The sequence below is a fragment of the Anas platyrhynchos genome, chromosome 7, assembly GCF_047663525.1.
Source record: "Anas platyrhynchos isolate ZD024472 breed Pekin duck chromosome 7, IASCAAS_PekinDuck_T2T, whole genome shotgun sequence".
NCBI lineage: Eukaryota > Metazoa > Chordata > Aves > Anseriformes > Anatidae > Anas > Anas platyrhynchos.
In genome coordinates this window covers 23355687-23373047 of record NC_092593.1, presented here as the reverse complement: position 1 = coordinate 23373047, position 17361 = coordinate 23355687, and the positions used below count along the sequence as shown (strand labels likewise).

The following is a 17361-nucleotide window of genomic DNA, read 5'->3' as shown; positions in this document are numbered from 1 at the left end:
CAATGTAAGAAGAAACATTATAAAAATCAGTGATGGATTCACCCTGTGTACTAAGGGCCTCCGTCACCTCCTGCATTAACTACCACCTCGCATTCCCACCCGTAACCCCTGGAAGCTCATTTATTAGTGCAATGCCATGGGTTCTCTTTAGTTTCTCAACTCAGCACGCTGGTTGGAGGCAGCTGGGTGCTCTCTCCATATAATGCGTGACCTAGCACAGGCTGGGAGCGCGAACTTGCTCCCTCTGGACTGTGTATCCTTGTGAGCACAGCAACAAAGTGCTTGTTGAACAAGTTTGTGAAGTTTTGCTACAGAGTCATTTGGGGTGGACCGCTACCGGTAAGACTTACAGATTGTGAATGGGAACAGAAAATCTCAGTGAGACAGTACAAGAATTAATCTTTTTGATGTGTAATAATAATTTGTCATGAAATAAAAACACGCCAAGTTTGAAGGCAATCTTACAGGAGTGATTGTTCTGACAGAAGCAGCATGTGGAGCTGTAGGTATTATAGCAAGCAGCAAGGAAAGTGTTAGCCTAGGAGAAATGTGCACGTAGCCATCAGCAGGACATGCACAAAACAAAAAAGCTAAAATTCAGGTGAACTTTTCAGCAGAATTGTAGAGAGCCAATGGCAATAGAAGTGTTTACCTGACAGAAAAGCAGTATGTGCCACTTCAAGTTGGACAGTGAGGCACAAACCAACACAGTACGAGAATCTAAGTTATTCACAGTAACAGAGAAGCCAAAGGAAGAAGGTAAAAGTCCATTACTGAGTAAAAGTATGTCAGTTCTACAGCTTCCTCAAGAGAATATCTTCACTGGGGAAGCAAAAGAGAAAAACAGCTTAAGAAAAATCTCAGGACATTTTCCGTAGCATAGTGACAAATTGCACCTTTTCTAGTTTGTTAGCTATTATATATATCTCCAGTAGGGAAAGGATCAGTGGTACATATTTATCTTTCTCCATTTACCCTAGGATGAAAGCCTGTAGAAAAGTATGTATGCCTTTTAGCACAACGTGGCTGGTGCTACATATTCCCAGCATCTGTTGCCAGTATATAGGAGAAATTTATATGGGATTTCGTTTAAAGGTACTAGTAGAAAGGTGATTTATACTGTGTTGAATAAAAATACCAAGAAGAATACAGCAAGGTTAGTTAGGCATGGATAAACTCTGGAGAAGGACTGAAGATATCTAAGTTGCCTGAAAATTAAAAGTGACAGGAAAACCAAATCTCTACACATATGCCAAAGTCAAACTAAATCAAGCAAAAGCTCAGAAACAAAGGTTCCTCAAAAGTAAAGTAGGCATTGGTTTACATAGACTGGATAAACAAAGCTATATATCCTATTTTTCTTTCTTCGCTGAGCTAGCCCAAATGTAAGACATTACAGATGAGTGTATGTGTCAAAAACACTGAATGAGTTGTGATGCAGCTGACATAACTATAACTGACAGCAACATTATTTAGTTTAAGTAGTTTGCAGTTGAGTATAGACTTAGACATAATCTTGCCAATGGAACAGTTCCCACCCTAATACTTAGGTAGGAAATGGTGCCAGATTAATAAAGATCTTATTGAAAAGAATCCAGAGCCAGAACCTAATCCACATTTAGAACAATTGAGTTCCAGGGTAGCATCAGTGATGCATGGAGCTGTCACCTGAGGACTTTTTTTTTTTTTTTTTCCCTACGGAAAACTAAAATTCAGACTAGCTACATTATTAGACACTGAAGACTTGTAGAAATGGAGGTTGAGATAGCAAAGCAAACTCCTCAGTTAAACTCAGTTTTCTCAAATCCATCTCCTCTCAGAAAAAGGGTCAGAACTGGTACTAAACTTCATGGTGATTTTGAGCTTCCTGGCTGTTAAACATGTGTATTTTTAAGAGTAATTGCTACATAAGTAAACCATTCTTTTTTTTTTCTTTTTTTTTTTTTTTTTTCTTTTTTTGTTGCTGTTTTTCTGCAACCTCTGCTCCATACCCACTGCAGGCCACCAGCACACACTGTTTGCAATCCCCAGCTTGATCCATTCTGTTGACTTATATTACAGCATTGCTCTTTGGCACGCATTAAAGACATCATGATTTTCTCTTACATTGCAGAAATAGAAATCAGTCACATATTTAATGCAAACTTGCAGTGTACACTCCTTCACAGAATCACAGAATTGTAGAGGTTGGAAGGGACCTCGAGAGATCATTGGGTCCAACCCTTCTGACAAAGCAGGTTCCCTAGAGTAAATTGCCCAAGTAGGCTTCCAGAGTCTCTTTCAGGTACTCAATTATGCTTAAATTTGTATTTGGAATACAAAACTTTTTATGCATTCAGAGTGTTTTATATAAAGGCAGCAGGTCTTGATATTTTTTCAAGTGTGATTTCAGAGGGACTTTTAAAATGTTACAAACACTTAATTGGAAGATCAAGCAAAAGGGTGATTTTGTCTAGATCATAAGTATTTTTATTTAAAGAAATATACAACTGTAAACACATTTTTTTATCAGGAAAAAAAAAATCTAAACAGATACAGGAAAATAATGTAAATATCAAAGGCAGTAAACTTTCATAGCGTCCACCACAAAATACTGAAATTGCCAACTGACTGTAAAGAATTGTGCAGAAAAGAATTATTTGATTCTTGCATTCTTTTGGCTCATCAGCTACTGCAATTTAAAGAAGCAAATTACAGGCTCTTGCAAGGTGAGAGCTTCTAAAGCACTCAGTGACTCAGGAACCAATTTGTTGCTCCTCTTTGATAAGAGTTGGCCATCTGACTCTAATAGATGATGACGAAGAGTCAGACTAACTGCTTAAATATGAACTGCTCCTGGGGGCAGACAATTTTTGGTATTCACTTTTGGGAAAAAAAAAAAAAAAAAGAATCCAAGTGAACCACTGTAAAACTTCAACTATTACAGCTGTAGCTGTAAATCTTCAAGTTTCATGGCTGTGTATACTTAGTATGAGAGACTGCAAAGCATATTGCTTTACCAGGACATGAAAAGCAAAATTCCCTGTGTTGGAGCAGAAACTTAGACATATGCAATTCTTCATAGCTTTGAATCTTGCAAGATGCAGCGACAGTGCAACACAAGTTGATTTCCTTCTTCCTTGACAGTGCCTTTCCACTGCACCGAGGGGAAATCCCCAAAGGCATATGGTGATTTTGCACTCACCCTAGGCCGCACTCTCCAAGCTCCGCTTCAGTACAGGCCTTTTTCTGCTCCCTTGAGCTTTAGCAGGGATCTAATCTGGAAACTGGTGAGTAAAAGTATATAAAAAATAGAATCATAGAATCATTAGGGATGAAAAAGACCTCCAAGATCATCTGATCCAACCATCACCCTACTACCAATGGCATCCACTGAACCATGTCCCTAAGCACCAGGTCCAACCTTTCCTTAAACACCCCCAGGGACGGTGACTCCACCACCTCCCTGGGCAACCCGTCCCAGTGCCTGACTACTCTTTCTGAGAAGAAATATCTCCTCATTTCCAACCTAAACCACCCCTGGTGCAACTTGAGGCCATTCCTTCTTATCCTATCACTAGTTATCTGTGAGAAGAGGCCGACGCCAAGATCCACACAACTTCCTCTCGGGTAGCAGTAAAGAGCAATGAGGTTTCCCCAGAGCCTCCTCTTCCCCAGACTGAACAATCCCAGTTCCCTCAGCTGCTCCTCACAGGACTTGAGTTCCAGGCCCTTCACCAGCTTCATAGCCCTGCTCTGGACACGTTCCAGGGCCTCGATGTCCTTCTTGTAGTGAGGGGCACAAAGCTGAACACAGTACTCAAGGTGTGGCCTACCCACCGCAGAGCACAGGGCAGTGATCACCTCCCTGCTCCTGCTGGCCACACTACTTCTGATACAACCCAGGATGCCATTGGCCTTCTTGGCCACGTGGGCACACTGCTGGCTCATGTTCAGGCGAGAATCAGTCGTCACCCCCATTCTCCTGGGATGGGAGCAGACACAGGGGCACTGGTGAAAACACCAACTGGCCATACTGTGCAAGGAGGAGAAATGGGCACAGACATGTATCCACGGGAGCCCAGGTGTGCTTCCACTTCTGGGTTGCCCACGTTTCTGTGAAACCATGTTAAAATCCTACTGCTGCTCAAACTGCCGCCATCTTGTCTCCCCACTTCCCTCTCTCTGGGAGGCAGCGGCAGCCATCTTGTGGCACCTGAGCTTGAGCTTCTGGGTTGCCCAAATTTCCATGAAAACGTGTTAAAATCTCACTGCTGCCCACAGCGCTGTCTCTGGGCTCTCTCCTCACAGCATTCAGGCTCTGCAGAGGGTGTCAAAACCAGCCGATTTTACAAAGCATGTGTTTCAAGGGGACCATTTCCACTGGCATTATAGGCAATATCGGCAAGGATGGGGCAAAAAAGTGGAGGATGTAGGACTAGAGGGACTGGCCTCAAGTTGCGCCAGGGGAGGTTCAGGCTGGAAATTATAGAAGATTTCCTCTCAGAAACAGTAGTCGGACGCTGGAATGTGTTGCCCAGGGTAGGTGGTGGAATCACCATCCCTGCGGGTGTGTAAGGAAAGGCCGGACATGGTGCTTAGTGACATTGTCTAGCGGGTGGTATTGGTGGCTGGGGTATGGTTGGACCCGATGATACAGCTAAATAAAAACATCATACGATGGGTGAACAATTGGCTAACGGGCAGGGCCCAAAGGGTTATGGTGAATGGGGCTGAGTCAGGCTGGCGGGCGGTCACTAGTGGGGTCCCTCAAGGCTCCATTTTAGGGCCGGTACTTTTCAATATTTTTATAAACGATCTGGATGTAGGAATAGAAGGTATTTTGAGCAAGTTTGCTGATGACACCAAACTTGGAGGAGTTGTGGACTCGAATGAGGGTGGAAAGGCCTTGCAGAGGGATCTGGATAGGTTGGAGAGCTGGGCAATCGCCAACCGCATGAAGTTCAATAAGAGCAAGTGCCGGGTCCTGCACCTGGGACGGGGAAACCCTGGCTGCACGTACAGACTGGGCGATGAGACGCTGGAGAGCAGCCTAGAAGAGAGGGATCTGGGGGTCGTGGTAGACAGCAAGTTGAATATGAACCGGCAGTGTGCCCTGGCAGCCAGAAGGGCCAACCGTGTCCTGGGGTGCATCAAGCACGGCATCGCTAGTAGGTCGAGGGAGGTGATTGTCCCGCTCTACTCTGCGCTGGTGCGGCCTCACCTCGAGTACTGTGTGCAGTTCTGGGCACCACAGTATAAAAAGGACATGAAACTGTTGGAGAGTGTCCAGAGGAGGGCTACGAAGATGGTGAAAGGCCTGGAGGGGAAGACGTACGAGGAACGGCTGAGGGCACTGGGCCTGTTCAGCCTGGAGAAGAGGAGGCTGAGGGGAGACCTCATCGCAGTCTACAACTTCCTCGTTAAGGGGGTGTCGAGAGGCAGGAGACCTTTTCTCCATTAACACCAGCGACAGGACCCGCGGGAACGGGGTTAAGCTGAGGCAGGGGAAGTTTAGGCTTGACATCAGGAGGGGGTTCTTCACAGAGAGAGTGGTTGCACACTGGAACAGGCTCCCCAGGGAAGTGGTCACTGCACCGAGCCTGTCTGAATTTAAGAAGAGATTGGACTGTGCACTTAGTCACATGGTCTGAACTTTTGGGTAGACCTGTGCGGTGTCAAGAGTTGGACTTGATGATCCTTAAGGGTCCCTTCCAACTCAGGATATTCCATGATTCTATCTTGAAGGTCTTTTCCAACCTTAACAATTCTATAATGTCTGGGTGGCAGAAGACCACCACACGCATTCATCTTCAGGCTATGGGCATATCCTGGCGCCTCGTGGCGCCAGCTCGGACCGACCAGAAGTTTTTTGTCGCCATCTAAAAACGAAAATTTAGTTGGAGCCCCAAGGGCCAGGTCTGTCTGCGCGCCCCAGGCCCGCTGCCCGGGCGGTCGTTGCGCCGCGCTGCCGCTGGGTGTCGCCCTTGATGGTGCCGCGGCGCGGAGGCGGGGCGCGCGGCAGCAGCACAAAAGGAGCGGCGCCGTTATTGCCGTCGCCATTTTGGCTCGTCGCCTCCCTCGGTGTGGGGGTGAGGGGAGGCGCGGTCTGCCGTCGCCATAAGCTGAGGTTTAGCCCTTAGGGGGCTGCCAGTAGAGCCGTGCGTCAGGATGTGCCTGGCCCCTTAGCGGCTCGCTCGGCGGGGGAGAGCCCGGCGTGGCAACGCCCTCACGGCCGGGGCGGGCGGCTGACAGAAAGCCTTTCCCGCCGCTTTTCGTGAGGGGAGGAAGCGCGCAGCGACGGGGGCGGCTGCGGGCCGCGCGGATTTGATGAGCAATTTATACCACAAAGGAATGCGGTGTACTGCATGTGCTCAGGGGGCGGCTTCACGAGCAGCTGATACAATTTGCTGGGAAATTGAATTTGGGGGCACAGAGAAAATCAAATCAGGGGCAGAAAAGTGATAAGAATGCTGAGCAAGGGCTTGTCCCAGAAATCACGGGTGAAGACTGATTTCACTGCCATAGAAATGGCAGAGCACTCCCAGCTGCCTGAAAATCAAAATCATGAGGAGACAGCATATGGCAAAAGTGCCCAGCGATTGTTTTCACTTTTTCCTCTTGGAAGTCAAGAGTCAAAGCTGGGGAAACATACACGCCTTCCTGGTCCTTTCACAGGAAGATCCCTTTCAGAGTCATTTTTCCACATACAGCTTAAACCTTTCTCACAATGGTTGCCGAATTTGGCCCGTGGAGGGGGATGTGGAAGGTGCCTCTAGAGAACACATCTATTGGTGTTGCCTTGTCCTGTCTCCAGGGCACTCCTGTGCGACAGGGTGACGTTCACCTGTGACCTTATGAGGAGAGGCGAGGGCAGCACCTGCAGCAAGGCATGGCAGGTTCATCATAATGCCAAGTGTCATGTTTGGCAATCCCTCTTCATGGATATCTCGGGATTATCATAAAAGGCGCATTTCTGTCTAGGTCTGTGTGTTAGCAACAGACCACATCTAGACAAATTTCTATGGCATTGCCATTAGCAGCCACTCACATCTGCAAGCGTATTGTGAACACTCACTAAAAAAAAAAAAAAAAAAAAAAAAGTGAAGAAAAATGAAAATGGAAATTAGGAGACGAGAAGCTTGTAATAGAGATGATTCATCAAGACAGCTGTGTGCAAAGGTGAAAGATACTCAACACCTTAGGCAATAAAAGGACCCAAGTCTTCTTTGACATAAACTTTGATGTAGATGTTTTGATGTAAAAAAATAGGCTCAATGTAAACCAGTACAGAATCAAGCTTTTTAACTCCTATGGGAAAGCTGCTGAGCCTAAATGAGGTTCTGTCAGAGAATTAGATTATGTCTCTTTCTGAATTGTTCAGAATGGCAGAACTAGCCAAAAAATGAAAACTTTATCTTAAGGAATTTGTCCCATTCCAAAACTGAGTTTTGCAAGTGAAAGTACGGTGTTAAAAATTATTAGCTTTAAAATGCCATAACAAAAATTATTATTTTTGGCATGGCATAATTCAGCATTCCATGGAATATAGTGAACAGCCATCATCCTGATTAATCCTGGTACAGCAAAAACACATTGTTTAGCTCAAGCAGCCCTTTAAAGTCAGACTGTCACTTTTCCTGTGTGGAATTTTCTCTCTCAGGATGCTGCCATCGTTACAGGGCAGGAATAGGAGCTCTCCTTGCATTGATGACCTTCCTCCTTCCACAAACCAGGTGGAAGGGGGCAGAGTCTAGCCCCCCATTTACATCCTCGAAGGTCTTTTCCCCAGCCTGTGATGCCGTATCAAGTTGTGGAAGGAACTAGTGGCAGTGTGTTAATACAATATCAAAAATGTTGCTTTCCTCTTCTGCCCATCTCCTTTCCTGCTTGGTCCACAAACTTTTCAAAGTAGCTTATTGTAGACTTTCATTGGAGTTTACAGGAAGATATGTCTTACATCGCCTTAATAAACTGAGACATTTAAAGAGAGCTGGGAATCCCCTTGGGAGAAAAGGGACCTTTAGAACAATTCTTGTCACAGCAAACTGCTGTGTAATTTCAGCTTTAAAATTCCGCATGTGAAGTGTCAAATCTACAGACATCAATGCCACCAGCACTGATGAAGAAACACTGGCAATCTTTGAGAAGATGTCTAACAATAGCAGCAGGGACAGATTGGGAGCCAGTTGGTTTTTGTTTGTTTCTTCTCATACACATTCACGCAGGCCCACATGCTCGGTAGTGGTCTGCTCAGGCAACGAATCACTGAGAAGTATGCAATGACATGCATATCTAGATATCTTGCCAAGCATATCTAGATGGTTTTACCCACGCATTCTCCTGGTCAATAAAAGTACTAAATTTGCCAGTTCTAGCTAGAATTTAGGTAGAATACTCACTAGTTGAAAATGTCTTCAAAACCAAGCAAAGCAACGTGTTAAGCTGGAGCTGGTGGCTGCTAGCCTGCTAACCTTTGGTAAAGGCAGCTAGGCTGAGTGGCTCTGCTGCTTAGCATGAATCAGAAAGTGCAGATAGCTATAACAGGTCTTGGGGAAAACAGCAAATTTGTACAAGAAGAAATTAATGAATACAAGTTTTTTCTTTTATTTTCATGTTTTGGCTAATCTACCACATTATCAGCGTTATTAATTTCCTTGTTTTAAGAATGAGCAATCCCATGTTATATGAACATTCTAAACACTGCTGTAGCAAAGGTCTCAGGTACCAAAATCTGCTGTATGCAGTTTGTGTTGTGGCCTGACATCAAAAAAGACGTAAAGAACAAAAGAGTATCTTGCAAAGTACTGCACAATGAGACATACTGATAACAATCCCCATCCTCAAGAATCCGTAACCGTTTCTCTACTTCTCAGATTAGATATTACAGAATCATAAAAGTTGGAAAGAACCTCCAAAATCATCTGGTCCAGCCATTCCCCTACTACCAATGGCATCCACTGAACCATGTCCCTAAGCACCAGGTCCAACCTTTCCTTAAACACCCCCAGGGACGGTGACTCCACCACCTCCCTGGGCAACCCGTCCCAGTGCCTGACTACTCTTTCTGAGAAGAAATATCTCCTCATTTCCAACCTAAACCACCCCTGGTGCAACTTGAGGCCATTCCTTCTTATCCTATCACTAGTTATCTGTGAGAAGAGGCCGACGCCAAGATCCACACAACTTCCTCTCGGGTAGCAGTAAAGAGCAATGAGGTTTCCCCAGAGCCTCCTCTTCCCCAGACTGAACAATCCCAGTTCCCTCAGCTGCTCCTCACAGGACTTGAGTTCCAGGCCCTTCACCAGCTTCATAGCCCTGCTCTGGACACGTTCCAGGGCCTCGATGTCCTTCTTGTAGTGAGGGGCACAAAGCTGAACACAGTACTCAAGGTGTGGCCTACCCACCGCAGAGCACAGGGCAATGATCACCTCCCTGCTCCTGCTGGCCACACTACTTCTGATACAACCCAGGATGCCATTGGCCTTCTTGGCCACGTGGGCACACTGCTGGCTCATGTTCAGGCGAGAATCAGTCGTCACCCCCATTCTCCTGGGATGGGAGCAGACACAGGGGCACTGGTGAAAACACCAACTGGCCATACTGTGCAAGGAGGAGAAATGGGCACAGACATGTATCCACGGGAGCCCAGGTGTGCTTCCACTTCTGGGTTGCCCACGTTTCTGTGAAACCATGTTAAAATCCTACTGCTGCTCAAACTGCCGCCATCTTGTCTCCCCACTTCCCTCTCTCTGGGAGGCAGCGGCAGCCATCTTGTGGCACCTGAGCTTGAGCTTCTGGGTTGCCCAAATTTCCATGAAAACGTGTTAAAATCTCACTGCTGCCCACAGCGCTGTCTCTGGGCTCTCTCCTCACAGCATTCAGGCTCTGCAGAGGGTGTCAAAACCAGCCGATTTTACAAAGCATGTGTTTCAAGGGGACCATTTCCACTGGCATTATAGGCAATATCGGCGAGGATGGGGCAAAAAAGTGGAGGATGTAGGACTAGAGGGACTGGCCTCAAGTTGCGCCAGGGGAGGTTCAGGCTGGAAATTATAAATATAATTATATATCATTAGATAATTGTTATATTTGTGATATGTTATTGTATAATTATATACCATATTTTTATAATTATACATATATAATAGTGTATATTAAATAATATTTATATTACTATATAAAACATTTCCAACAGCAATGTGACTATTCACCCAAGGTTTGTCCAACCTCAATCAAAGAAAACTGGCAGGAATGGCTATCTTGTACTTCTGCTGACACAGCCATTAAGATGCTGCTAGTGACAGAAGTCTTTATGCAAGAGAATGTCTGTTAGACTTGCAAACTTTTCTATATTTGCTAGTATCAGATAATCTCACTTTTGAGACTGTTGAACTGAGTTTGAACAGGCAGGTGAGATTCCTCTGCCTGTCAACCAGCAGTTGTAGCAATTGCCCTAAACACAGTTGTTCTAAATAAAATCACAGATATTGAAGTGTTCCTCTGCTTTGCTGCTAGTAGCAGCACACAGCTCGTAGCACTTGAGTTTCTGGTGCTTTCAAGCTGGTTTTGAGGGCCATATAAAAAACAAGTTTGTCTAACCCCAAGTAAGCAAAGAAGGAAGTCTTTCAAACAAATAGTAAAGATTCTCAATCCAGAATTGAGAATCTTTTAGAATGTAGCAGAAACTAGTCATAAAAGTCTCATTTTTGCAGTGAAAGGATTCTTTTGAGGTACAGAATGTGGAATAAACTTTGTAGATATGTTCTAAACTCCAGTACAAGGTGTATGTACTGAGGAGCATATGTTGCAGATAGAGGTGCTGTGGAGTCCAAGCAGCTTCATGGCCCCTAGGATGACTTATGCAGTTTAGTCAAGCCTGTGCACAGCTAAGGTAACTTAGCAGACTTATTATGCGGTTTCATAATAAGTCAGGCTCTGGACACCAGGGAATTTTTAAGCCACCTTACACTTAACTTACCAATCTTCTCACGATAATTTCATATTTAGTAAAGAAAGTGAAGATCTTGACAGCACCCATATTCCTGAAGCAATTGCAGTTCATTCATACAGAAACCCATTCAGTATCAAGTAGACTTCAAGCGAGTTGGGGGTCCTTGCTGCCTCGCACTATGAGGGCTTCAGTGCCAGTAACAGAAAGTACAAGAGGAGAAAATACAAATACCTCCATCAAGCTGTATTCAAGTGCTTCCTGATGTATTTAGAAACAACCAAATGACAGAAAAATATGGTATATAGTTAAAGTCACTTATTAACACTTTGTCTGAGTGCAGAATAAGGAAAAAATGCAAGAATCTTCAATGAATAAATGAATATTTAACAAATCTGAATGAAGATAAATTGAGGAAATCTTTTTATAAAGACAAACAAATACATCTTTATTCTTTATAACGTAGGCAATAGCTCCACATTGCACATGACCAGCTATGCTTTATGTAATAGGGTGAAAATGTATTGCTAACTATGTGAATTGAGAAAATATATTTTTAAATTTCCATAATGGAGGAAGGCAGCATGTCTGAGGTTACTAGCATTTTAGATTATTATTACTGAAGACATTTTTTTACATCATTAGTTTTTAATATAGATGCTGCTTGCTTCTGTTTTGCAATTCACTCTGGTTGGTAGACTGAAGATATAGCACGTGGTGTCGTGGAATGTAGGTTCTGTTAGAAGTAGGCAAATATTTTACTGATTTTTACCCCTATATCTAGTAGAAGCAGTTTTCAACGTTTTTCTTTAAATGCCCATCAGTCCTAGTCTTACTGCATGTGAGAAAAATCAACATCACAAAGTCAAATATTAATTTTTTCAATATATCCATTTGGGCAAATAAATTTTCTTACTCCACTGACATTTGTCAAGAGAAGATAAAGATTATTTAACAGTTTATAACAAGGCTATAACAATGCATTTCTTTCCCTCTCTTTTACATTCCTACATAGATTCATATATAGGTTTGTTTGTTTGTTTGTTTTTTATTTTTTTCAAAAGAGAGGCATCTGTAATTCAGTATTACATAAAACTGCTGTATAAAGTTTGTCCACTAGGTGGTCCTTAAAGACATATTTAAAGAGATTGGTCCAGGTTTTAAGTCTTCATATTTAAGTACATACAAATAAATGCAAAAATCTGTTTTAATATCATGATCAGGAGCTATGGCTAAAGTAATTTTAAACATTGTGTTCCCTCCACCTGTATTCAATATGTATTCATCCAAGGTAAATAATCTGAGGAATATTTCATACAAAATCCTACCATGCATATGTAGGGACTTCTAAAAAAGCAGGTTGTTCAATTAATAGTGAGTAGCAGGGCTAGTGGCATTTCTTTGTGAAGAAAACCTCATTTACAGTTCACATACTCTGTTCATACTCCATGGACACTAAACATTTGGAAATAATGAGTTTCATTGGCATTGAATTTTGCAGGCAAAAGGAAGAAATGATCGGTCAAAAATAGCTGTAAATAACAATATATAGCACTGGCAAGAAAATACTTGCATTCCAAGCACAAGGCTTTTACTCTGAGACAGCTAGAGAGAATCTTAGAGAGAATATCTTAGAATATACCATATGCTCAAGTCTTTCTGGAGAAGATGGAACTCCATCAAAATTAGACTGGTGTGGAGCTTCTCTGAGGTGTTTGCAACAAGTGACTTTTCTAGACAACTAGATCACGCAGAGCCACTTATTTTTCTGTTTGTACTACCTAGTCCCAGACAGGAAAGAAGGGTCATCGCTACAGATGGCATGTACAGCTGAAGAAAACTCCATTTCATGAATTTTGTGGAATGAAAGATGTTCTGATAACATCTGCTATCAAAAACTGAGATGTATCAAGAGCAATAAAATCTTTTCTCACAGTTCTGAGCTTTAGGGATGACAAAATTCAAAGAAAAAAAAAAAAACAGCAATTTACACCTGTTCAATAGGCAATGATTATGAGAACCAGGTAAAATTATTCATGTCCATCTCCCATATACGCCAAATAGTCTCACCATTAAATCTTTCTAATTATAAAATAGACACATTTTCCAAGAGTTTACTAACTCAATGGAAGAAAATAAACTTTTCAAACATATTTTTATGATAAAAAGGGAAACCACGAGTCCATGAAATAGATCTGCCATCATTATGTGATTTTTTTATTATGTTGCTGTAATTTTTTGGTGTGGTAATGGTAAATTTCTAAATACATTGTACTAATTTCCATATACATTTCTGACTTAGTTCTGCTTTCAAGTGTGTAAAGTATGATTCCATTAGTCGTTATTGATTCATAGCATAGACTGTGTCTTTTTATTAATGAAAGAAAAAATAAGAATGAAGTTATAGAATGTAATGAGGTTTAGAAATGAGTTTGCTTCATTTTATAGCAGTTCTGCTGGAAATTATTACAAGATTGGCAATTCTAAGCTGCATATTGCTTGTAATACAAACCATGCCTAATGAAAAAAACACGCCTAATCCAAAACTTGAGAAAGGCAAGAGACTCGGTATTCCTCTCCTTCCTTCTGAGCAGGGCTTCTTGCTATGAAGTAGTAAATTTACTCAGTATTACTTTCTATTCGAAGAAATAAGTTAATGCTGTAACAGAGAAATGGATATATCATTCACAGAGTGTGAACAGGGTGGAGAAGAGGAGAAGAGGTATTTTTTTCTTGTTACTTATTCTGATATCAACTGAGCTAAACAACTGACTACTCTTTCTGAGAAGGTATGCTAATTTCCATCCTAAACCTCCCTTGATGCAACTTGAGACCATTCCCTCTTCTCCTATCACTAGTTACCCGATAGAAGAAGCCAACCTCGAGTACTGTGTGCAGTTCTGGGCACCACAGTACAAAAAGAATGTGAAACTATTGGAGAGTGTCCAGAGAAGGGCTACAAAGACGGTGAAGGGCTTAGAGGGGAAGATGTATGAGGAGCAGCTGAGGTAACTTGGCCTGTTCAGCCTGGAAAAGAGGAGGCTGAGGGGAAACCTCATTGCAGCCTACAGCTTCCTCACGAGGGGGGGTGGAGGGGCAGATGCAGATCTGTTCTGTCTGGTGACGAGCAATAGGATCGGAGGGAATGCAATTAAGCTGTGACAGAGAAGGTTCAGGTTAGATATCGGGAAAAGGTTCTTTACCAAGAGGGTGGTTGTGCACTGGAACAGGCTCCCCAGGCACCAAGCCTGTCAGAGTTTGGACTTTAATAAGAAGCGTTTGGACTGTGCTGTCAGTCATATGGTCTGAATTGTTGGGTAGACCTGTGTGGAGCCAGGAGTTGGACTTGATCATTGCGGGTCCCTTCCAACTCGGGATATTCTATGATTTTATGACCCCCAGCTCTCCACGCCTTCATTTCTGGTGGTTGTAGAGAGCAAGAAGGTCTCCCCTGAGCCTCCTCTTCTCCAGACTAAACAACCCCAGTTCCTTCAGCTGGTTCTCACATGACTTGTGTTCCAGGCCCTTCGCAGCTTCATAGCCCTTCTCTGGACATGTTCCAAGGCCTTGAATGCTTCACAAACTGAAAAAGAGAAACCACTGGTTGCTCCAGTGACCTTTTGGGTGTCTTTACTAGTTGTGTGATAGGCCATAGACATTCAATACCAGTATTTTGGAGACAAAGCAAGCCATGTGGTCCTATGGGTGAAGTTTAGGTTGGAAAAATTATTTGAACTGACATAGAGTCAAGACTAAAACTTGTGAAGGAATTATAGGAGATACCCATTTACACCATTCATACTTCACGGTAATTGACCTTTTAAAGGAATACTGGTAAGAAATGAATTAAAAAAAAAAAAAAAAAAAAAAAAGAATAAATCTAACAGAATGGTTTTCAGCTTGTGGTATTCTGGTACAATGTATTCAAAACAAAAGTGTCACAGAGAATAGAAAGAAGACACAGGCCACAAAAAATAATAAAAATAAAAATAAAAATAAATAAAAATGCTTTCCCCTTTCAGTGGCAATACTTCCTATTTGTTCAAATCTTTATGTAGTAAAAACAAATACAGCCTTTAATAGAACAGTCTTTTCGCATTAAGCTTCTGAACAGGGAATTATCCTCCTACTCTAGCTTCTAATTTCCTCTTCCTGCCCCATATATAAAACAGCTGGGTGCGGTTGTCTGATGAGACCAGCTGCCTTGGTCTTACAGACTGTTTACCCCTTCCTGCCTGCCATAAGAGTTCTTCTATATTTAGGGGAAAAGGAGTAACGTGAGTAATTTTGGAGTGATTTCTTGAGTTTGTTTTAATCCCAATGTCTTTAAGTCCCTCGGAAGCCAAGAGAGTGCTATGTTCATTCCATTGCAGAAACTGGAAAGAAGATGAAATAAGGAGGGAGGAGCAATTTGAGAGATGCACAGAAAGTATGGGATGAGAGTTATGGGATTTTCAGCTGTATGAGAGGAAAGCACTCCTATTAAAAATAAAAAAATAAAAAATATAAAGAATTTGTAGAAAGTAGACCTGGTCTGAATGTGGAAGCTAAGGGGATTGGGGCAAAGAAAACTTCTTCAATGACATAAAGAAGCTAGTAATCGTGGGGTATTTCACCACGATGAAACCTGAGAAATGCTGGGAAGAGATTAATGTACTCTTCCATCTTCCTCTATTTTAAAGTTATGCTTGGCTTTAGCTGGTGGGCATATACCCGTTAGGTTTCAGTGATGCTAATATAGACTTTCAGTATGAAGAAGTAAGTCATGTGTTATGGAAAACATAATTTAGTTGCGGTACAGAGACAACCTGCAGAAGACTGGAGGAATGAATCAGTGAGTCTTTCTAAAGGATCAGTTAAAGAAATAAGGCAATTGAGATGAGATAATGTCAAGAAACTGAGGGTGGGAGGGGGGTGGCATTTATTTGAGCATATGCACCAGAGAGTGTTTGAAAATAATACACAGAAGGAATGAAATTAAATAAATGATGGTGAGATATGTCTAGGACACAATCATTTAAAACACTAATGACAACATCTTTATTGGAATGTGGGGAGGAAAGCCAGATTGGAAAGGATCTTAGGTGGAAGTGGTGTCAAAAAAAATACATAATGGTGTTGACAGCACAGAATAAGCTTAGAGATGAAAGGGGAAGTCAATTGTGTTTGTGTGGGGGGTTTTGGGTGCTTTTTTCTATTTTGGTGGTTGTTTTTTTTTTCTGCTTTGTTTTGGGGAGGGTTGCTTGTTTTTTTGTTTCCTTTTTAGGAGACAGATTTCTCTGTATTTCCTTTACAGAAAAGAGTATTTTAAAATATATAAAAAATAAATACAGAAAAAGAATGCAGAAGGGGCCTGCAGGAAAAGTTCAGGAGAAGGAATCAAAGGAGGTCTTAGGCTGACTGGAGGAAAACAGATGAGAAACTTATGCATCTACTATAGATACTAAATGGAAGAGAACTTGGGGACAATCATGGAAGGCAAAGAGGTAAACAGGTAAGAGGAAGATCAAGTCATCCTCTGTCAATTCTCTTTTGAGATACTGATACAGTCTTGTGCAGTGAAAGGATGGTAGATAAAGGTAACAAAGATATGAGTTCAAGTCACTAGGGGTTGCAGTCAAGTATTTGTGTTGGGAGAGGTATTCTGCTGGGACAAGACCAAAAGAGGGGAGAATAGGTTTCTGGTGGGGAAAGCCATTCTGGTCACAGGCTTTTGCCAGAGACATTCTTGAGCACAAGAGCAGGGGTGGAGGAAGCAGATGTTTGAGGGACTTGGCAAAGTGGACAAAAATGTTGAGGCACACAAGAGTTGAGAGGGGGAAGGAGGGAGCAGAATGCAGTGAGAATCAACAGCATTTGGGGGTGGGGGGCTTGAGAGCAGATGCAGAATTATCTGCCCTTTGCTGATCTGAGGCTGGCTTTGCTCTTGAGAGATGTCAATTAGTAAAAGAAGCAGCAACATGCATCCAAATACAACAAGGCACTTAGCGTTTGTCTGGAAAAACAATCAGAAGGGTAATTTTATAACTGTCAGTGCAAACCATTTCATCAGCAGTGAAGAGGCACGTTAGTGTGTTTGGGGAGAGATGGAATCCAGAAAACACTGTCTGGTTCTTGTGCTTCCCAGCAGACTTCCATTGCCAGGGTTGCAAACAGCAGAGAGAAGAAAAGGAAGCCCTGGAAACTTCAGGCAGTGCAATAAGGTAGAAATGAATGGGCACTTAAAATAAATAAAAATAAAATAAATGTACAAGAGCATCCAATTTTCCATGGGGAAAACAATCAGTTATTCTTTCACCCAGTGACCCATGCCACTGAGCCAGGGTGCTCTAGACGTGGGGAAAGCTAAATAACCAGGGTCACAGATGACTTGTTTGCCTCTACAAAATTAGAGAAAAATGTCCTCCAGTGACATCATAGAACTGTTTTTC

The 17361-nt window shown here is 42.6% G+C and overlaps 1 long non-coding RNA gene across 3 annotated transcripts in view; it reads right to left on the bottom strand.

Moving 5' to 3' along the window:
* The window catches only part of LOC140002944 (uncharacterized), a 129734-nt gene that overhangs the window by 48210 nt on the left and 64163 nt on the right, over positions 1-17361 (bottom strand). The window lies entirely within an intron of this gene.